Source organism: Cebus imitator, unplaced genomic scaffold (genome assembly GCF_001604975.1).
Source record: "Cebus imitator isolate Cc_AM_T3 unplaced genomic scaffold, Cebus_imitator-1.0 Scaffold462, whole genome shotgun sequence".
In the NCBI taxonomy this organism is placed as follows: Eukaryota; Metazoa; Chordata; class Mammalia; order Primates; family Cebidae; genus Cebus; species Cebus imitator.
In genome coordinates this window covers 170,123-177,770 of record NW_016107777.1, presented here as the reverse complement: position 1 = coordinate 177,770, position 7,648 = coordinate 170,123, and positions in this window count along the sequence as shown.

The window sequence follows — 7,648 nt, the reverse complement described above, 5'->3', positions numbered from 1 at the left end:
AGAGACGGGGTTTCACCATGTTGACCAGGATGGTCTCGATCTCTTGACCTCGTGATCCACCCGCCTCGGCCTCCCAAAGTGCTGGGATTACAGGCTTGAGCCACCGCGCCCGACCTATGGCCAGACTTTTTATCATATACCTGCATGAGAATGCACTTCATCCAGGAGAATATGCTCACAAGTATTACTTGGCCAATGCAAAAGGAAAGAAAAAATAAGTGTATTAATGGTGCCTTCAAGTCCTGATTGGCCAAAGCCCTTTGATTCTGGACTTTGCAGGAGTGGACAAAGTTGGGTCTGGGTCTGGGGAGAAGTGAGCCTCCTGGGGATAGCCCTGGAGGACATCTATCCAAGGAAACTGGAAGTTGTCTTGCTGAATACATTGAGTCATTTAGCCTCCACTTTGGTCCTCACCCCTTACCCAGCTTACAACAAGGTTTCTTGGCCCCCCTGAGTGTGATACACAGAGGATCATCTTGCCTTGCCCACCATGCTGCAGGCTTACTGCCATTATTTGGGGCTTTTGTGAATCTTCATTCCAAGTCTTCTCCTTTGAACAAGAATGTGCTTTACTTGTTAGTACAGTTTCAGTTCCAGGGATGAAAATCTAACCCTTACAGGTTTAAACAAAACAGAGAAGGAATGAGGCATATATTGGCCCATTCAACTATAACGTACAAGGGTTGATGACTTTCAGCACAGCTGAATCCAGTGGCTTAAGGGATATCATCTTATAACCTTGTCTTCCCATGTCTTGACCAGTGCCTCTATATTGAGTTATCCTCAGCTATGCTCTCCCCTCTTCCCACCTATGCTCTCCCATAGGTGGGAAATGCCATCCTATGGAAATCCCCACATTTATGCCACACTGGCTTCACCTCTCTCTTTCCTGATAATTTTAGCAAAAGTTCTTGGTATGTGATATGGTCTGAGTGTATGTCCCTTCCAAATCTCATGTTGAAATGTGATCCCCAGTTTGGAGATGGGGCCTGGAGGGACCATGGAGGTGGATCTTCTTGAATCACTTAGCTCCCTCCCCATTGCAGTGAGTTACTGTGAGATCTGATTGTTAAAAAGTCTGGGACCTCTCCCTCTTTCTCTTGCTTCCTCTCTCCATGTGACATATCTGCTCCCTCTTTACCATCTGTCATGAGTAAAAGCTTCCTGAGGCCTCACCAGAAGCTGAGTAGATCCTGGGGCCATGCTTGTACAGCCTGCAGAACTGTGAGTCAAATAAACCTCATTTCTTTGTAAATTACCCATTTGCATTGCTATTCCTTTATAGCAATGCAAAACAGATGAACAGAGTATGACTGTCTGTCCTGGCTTGGATCTTCTGCCTGCTTCTCCATCCTTGCAGTAGGCAGAGTGGTGGAATCGCCGATGGGACGGGCAGGGATGGTGAGCCCACTCTGGAGTCACAGGGTAGCATCAGCTCAACCTGATGGATTGAGATGGGGAGTCATTTGTTTCACAAAGGAAAATGGGAGTGATGTTCTACAGAGAAGGAGAATATATTGACGATGCAAACAAATCAAAAACAAATGCCCAAGGCATCTCTTCCTGACATCTGGATAAGCCCTCAGGTCTTAAGTAGCTTTTAGAGATGACCTAGGATACCCTCTTGATCTAGTTCAGAAGCCACCAACCACTTTCCCTCCTTTTTAGCTCTCACTGTTCTCAGCTAACATTTATCAAGTGCTTACTCTTTCACAGGCAGTGTTCAAATTGCTTTGTATATACTGGCTACATTAATCCTTCCAATAACCCTGTGAGCTAGGTATTTTGCTTTCATTTTACAGATGAGAAAACTGAGGTCCAGAGAGGTTAAGTATATTAGTCCAAGGTCACATAGCCTGTGTGTGGTAAGGCTGGGATGCCCACCCAGACTGTGACTCTTCAGAGCTCACCCTGCACTTCTAAACATCACCATACGATGGTCACATCGCTGGCCTGTATGTCTGTGCATTATGGATGTGATTATTTGCTGAGTGCCTGCCTGATCCACTAGACTGTGAGTCTCACAGAGGGAAGACCCTGTCTGTCTCATCCACTGTGGGTCCCCAGTACCCAGTACCCTGCATAACACAGAATGGGACTTGGTGTCCTGACTTCCAATGGGAATGAGACAGCCCAACCCTGGCCATCTATTCAAGGAAGAGTTGAAGAGTCAAATACACGTTTTTTAAAACCTGTCTCTCCACTTCTTCCCTTCCTTGCTCATCACCTCTCCCTTTCCCCACCCTTTCTCCTCCCTCCTGCCCTTCCTTATCCTCTCTGCCCCTCTCCTGACCACATCTTTCCTTCCTCCTGCCCCTCTTTCTCTGCCTCTGTCCCATACTCTCTCCTCCCTCTCCGCATGTCCTGCCCCTCCCCAGCTAATTAAGTCGCACTGTGTAACCTGTTTTTTTGCATATGGCTCAGGGGCCATGGAGGGCCAGCAGTCATGTGTTCATTAAATGGCTCCATGTACATGGATGTAATGAGCGAGTTTATTACATCACTTGCTCCATCCTGTGAAATGATGTTGTATTCGTAGGGAAGAAAGAAAACCACTCAGGCCTGAGCGTCTGGTGTTGGAGGAGTGAACAGGAGAGGATTTACCCTCTCTGGCTCAGGAATTGGGCTGGAGGTAGGAAGGGAGGCCAGGCTGTGATGACTGTTACTGCCACCCTAACTGAAGTTCAGAACTCTTCACTGGTTTTGACTACAGCCATGGTTGATGGTCCCAACCTAGGGGCTCAGAACTGTTGGGTGCTGACTGCAAGGGGCCCTGACTTCACCTGGGTACCAAGTGCTATTTGTAGACAGAATAATTGGCCTGCCACATAACAGAGCACCATTTTACTCTCTGCATGTGCTTCTGAGAAACATTTCTGCATTTCTAGAAGCCTTTGTCCATTGCATATTTCCTCCATCATAGGGGTCTAATGGTAGTTGCTGGGGCAGTGATATAATAATAGCAGCCACCATGCCTCAAGTACCTACTGTGTTCCAGGGCCCTGGGCTTAGTGATTTACTTGGGATATTTCATTCAATTTCCACAACACCTGTTGAGGATAGGTACTGTTATCCCCATTTATGGATGAGGAAATTGAGGCTCAGAGAATTAAAGTTCCTTGTCCAAACACAAACAGCCAGATTATGGTGAATGGAATATTTGATCTCAGGTCTGCCCAACACCACAGCCTTCACCACCACTGCTCTCTGCTACCTCCAATTTACAAGGCAGCTTGTAGCAAGTGGGGGTCCCACACTTTTATTAAATGTTAAAAACAGACCTTATGGTCAAAAAGATTATGATAAATGATGATCCCTGCAGAAAGCTCGCCTTCCATTCTGAGGTTAACTTGGAATGGGGTGTTAGGCATCTGAGCTGATTGAGGTCAAGGTGTGCCCGTCCATATGTACAAGGAAGAAGGCAGTGTCTTGAGGTCTGGCAGTAAAGGGAGAAACAGCTGGGGCTGGGGAGATTCTGGCTTTGGAATTGGGGAGGTGGGTCTGAACTGCGGCTTTGTCTCTAACTTACTGAATGACAGTCAACAAATTCAACACTCCACAAATGCCTATTGCACACCTAAGTGCTAGGCTGGTTCTGGGCACTGGGGACACAATGGTATTGCCATTGTATCTGTCCCTGCCCTCAAGCCTGTGACATTCCAGGGTAGGGTGGACAGAGGAGTCCCTGCCTCTCTGTGGGCTCAGTTTACCCATCTATGTAAAGAGCAGGCTGGCTCAAGTGTCTTCATGAATCAAGTAGGTAACTCAAGTAACCCAGGTAAGGTGAGATGAGGGAGACCAGGCTTCCAAACACAGAGACGGCTGCAGTTCAGCTCCTGCCACCATTGCTGTAAACATGCCTTCCAGTGCATCTGTGTGGTGATGGCCTCCATGTTTCAAAGACTTCCTGAAACCATGGTCAAAGAGGGTCTCACAGAACAACTAGTGCATGGTGGGTGATGACAATCACGAGCCCCTCTCAATGCAGGGGTACACTGGGCTGTCAGAGTGAAAGCTCCAGAAAAGATGGGGCAGCTCAGGGAGTGGTGGGAAGGCAGAACCAGCCCTGCCAAGCCTCTGTGCAGTGCCCACACTGCTGTGCAGATGGGTATCCCTGGGCAGGGAGAGGCACTGTCAACAAGAAGGAGCCTGAGATGGCCCTGGGCCCTCCTGAGTCACAGGGTTCAGGGTACGTGTGTGTGTGTGTGTGTGTGNTTCTTGACATCTGGATAAGCCCTCAGGTCTTAAGTAGCTTTTAGAGATGACCTAGGATACCCTCTTGATCTAGTTCAGAAGCCACCAACCACTTTCCCTCCTTTTTAGCTCTCACTGTTCTCAGCTAACATTTATCAAGTGCTTACTCTTTCACAGGCAGTGTTCAAATTGCTTTGTATATACTGGCTACATTAATCCTTCCAATAACCCTGTGAGCTAGGTATTTTGCTTTCATTTTACAGATGAGAAAACTGAGGTCCAGAGAGGTTAAGTATATTAGTCCAAGGTCACATAGCCTGTGTGTGGTAAGGCTGGGATGCCCACCCAGACTGTGACTCTTCAGAGCTCACCCTGCACTTCTAAACATCACCATACGATGGTCACATCGCTGGCCTGTATGTCTGTGCATTATGGATGTGATTATTTGCTGAGTGCCTGCCTGATCCACTAGACTGTGAGTCTCACAGAGGGAAGACCCTGTCTGTCTCATCCACTGTGGGTCCCCAGTACCCAGTACCCTGCATAACACAGAATGGGACTTGGTGTCCTGACTTCCAATGGGAATGAGACAGCCCAACCCTGGCCATCTATTCAAGGAAGAGTTGAAGAGTCAAATACACGTTTTTTAAAACCTGTCTCTCCACTTCTTCCCTTCCTTGCTCATCACCTCTCCCTTTCCCCACCCTTTCTCCTCCCTCCTGCCCTTCCTTATCCTCTCTGCCCCTCTCCTGACCACATCTTTCCTTCCTCCTGCCCCTCTTTCTCTGCCTCTGTCCCATACTCTCTCCTCCCTCTCCGCATGTCCTGCCCCTCCCCAGCTAATTAAGTCGCACTGTGTAACCTGTTTTTTTGCATATGGCTCAGGGGCCATGGAGGGCCAGCAGTCATGTGTTCATTAAATGGCTCCATGTACATGGATGTAATGAGCGAGTTTATTACATCACTTGCTCCATCCTGTGAAATGATGTTGTATTCGTAGGGAAGAAAGAAAACCACTCAGGCCTGAGCGTCTGGTGTTGGAGGAGTGAACAGGAGAGGATTTACCCTCTCTGGCTCAGGAATTGGGCTGGAGGTAGGAAGGGAGGCCAGGCTGTGATGACTGTTACTGCCACCCTAACTGAAGTTCAGAACTCTTCACTGGTTTTGACTACAGCCATGGTTGATGGTCCCAACCTAGGGGCTCAGAACTGTTGGGTGCTGACTGCAAGGGGCCCTGACTTCACCTGGGTACCAAGTGCTATTTGTAGACAGAATAATTGGCCTGCCACATAACAGAGCACCATTTTACTCTCTGCATGTGCTTCTGAGAAACATTTCTGCATTTCTAGAAGCCTTTGTCCATTGCATATTTCCTCCATCATAGGGGTCTAATGGTAGTTGCTGGGGCAGTGATATAATAATAGCAGCCACCATGCCTCAAGTACCTACTGTGTTCCAGGGCCCTGGGCTTAGTGATTTACTTGGGATATTTCATTCAATTTCCACAACACCTGTTGAGGATAGGTACTGTTATCCCCATTTATGGATGAGGAAATTGAGGCTCAGAGAATTAAAGTTCCTTGTCCAAACACAAACAGCCAGATTATGGTGAATGGAATATTTGATCTCAGGTCTGCCCAACACCACAGCCTTCACCACCACTGCTCTCTGCTACCTCCAATTTACAAGGCAGCTTGTAGCAAGTGGGGGTCCCACACTTTTATTAAATGTTAAAAACAGACCTTATGGTCAAAAAGATTATGATAAATGATGATCCCTGCAGAAAGCTCGCCTTCCATTCTGAGGTTAACTTGGAATGGGGTGTTAGGCATCTGAGCTGATTGAGGTCAAGGTGTGCCCGTCCATATGTACAAGGAAGAAGGCAGTGTCTTGAGGTCTGGCAGTAAAGGGAGAAACAGCTGGGGCTGGGGAGATTCTGGCTTTGGAATTGGGGAGGTGGGTCTGAACTGCGGCTTTGTCTCTAACTTACTGAATGACAGTCAACAAATTCAACACTCCACAAATGCCTATTGCACACCTAAGTGCTAGGCTGGTTCTGGGCACTGGGGACACAATGGTATTGCCATTGTATCTGTCCCTGCCCTCAAGCCTGTGACATTCCAGGGTAGGGTGGACAGAGGAGTCCCTGCCTCTCTGTGGGCTCAGTTTACCCATCTATGTAAAGAGCAGGCTGGCTCAAGTGTCTTCATGAATCAAGTAGGTAACTCAAGTAACCCAGGTAAGGTGAGATGAGGGAGACCAGGCTTCCAAACACAGAGACGGCTGCAGTTCAGCTCCTGCCACCATTGCTGTAAACATGCCTTCCAGTGCATCTGTGTGGTGATGGCCTCCATGTTTCAAAGACTTCCTGAAACCATGGTCAAAGAGGGTCTCACAGAACAACTAGTGCATGGTGGGTGATGACAATCACGAGCCCCTCTCAATGCAGGGGTACACTGGGCTGTCAGAGTGAAAGCTCCAGAAAAGATGGGGCAGCTCAGGGAGTGGTGGGAAGGCAGAACCAGCCCTGCCAAGCCTCTGTGCAGTGCCCACACTGCTGTGCAGATGGGTATCCCTGGGCAGGGAGAGGCACTGTCAACAAGAAGGAGCCTGAGATGGCCCTGGGCCCTCCTGAGTCACAGGGTTCAGGGTACGTGTGTGTGTGTGTGTGTGTGTGGGTGTGTGAAGGTGAGACAGGTCAGAGCAGGAGATTAGGGCAGACCCCAGAGGAAATCACAAGGTCCTTCACAGACCACGGTGATGCAGAGATGGCCTGCAGAGGTCTGGAGGGGCCATTAAGAGAAAATGGCAAGAGAAAAAAAAGCCACTGCACCAGACTCTTCTTCTATTCTTTCATTTTTAGTCTAAGTATGTCCTTAAGGCAAAAGTGAGTCTCTTGTAAGCCACATATTGTTGAGAATTGTTTCTTTATTTATTCTGCTATTTTGTGTCTTTTGATTAGTGGGCTTAACCTATTTCCTTTCTCTTTTTTTTTTTCCTTGTTTGAGATGGAGTTTCACTCTTGTTGTCCAGGCTGGAGTGCAATGGCATGATCTTGGCTCACCACAAACTCTGCCTTCCAGGTTCCAGCGATTCTCCTGCCTCAGCCTCCAAAGTAGCTGGGATTACAGGCTTGTGCCACCATGCCAGGCTAATTTTTTGTATGTTTAGTAGAGTCAGGGTTTCATCATGTTGGACAGGATGGTCTCGATCTCTTGACCTTGTGATTCACCCACCACGACCTCCCAAGGTGCTGGCATTACAGGCATGAGCCACCATGCCCAGCCTATTCTATTTACTTTTAAAGTAATTTTTATAGATAAGGACTTACTATTATAATTTTATTAATTGTTTTCTGACTGTTTTGTAGTTTCTTTGTTCCTCTCTTTGTCTTCCTTTGTGATTTGTTAGTATTTTTGTAGCGGTATGCTTTTTTTTTTTTTTTTTTTTTTTT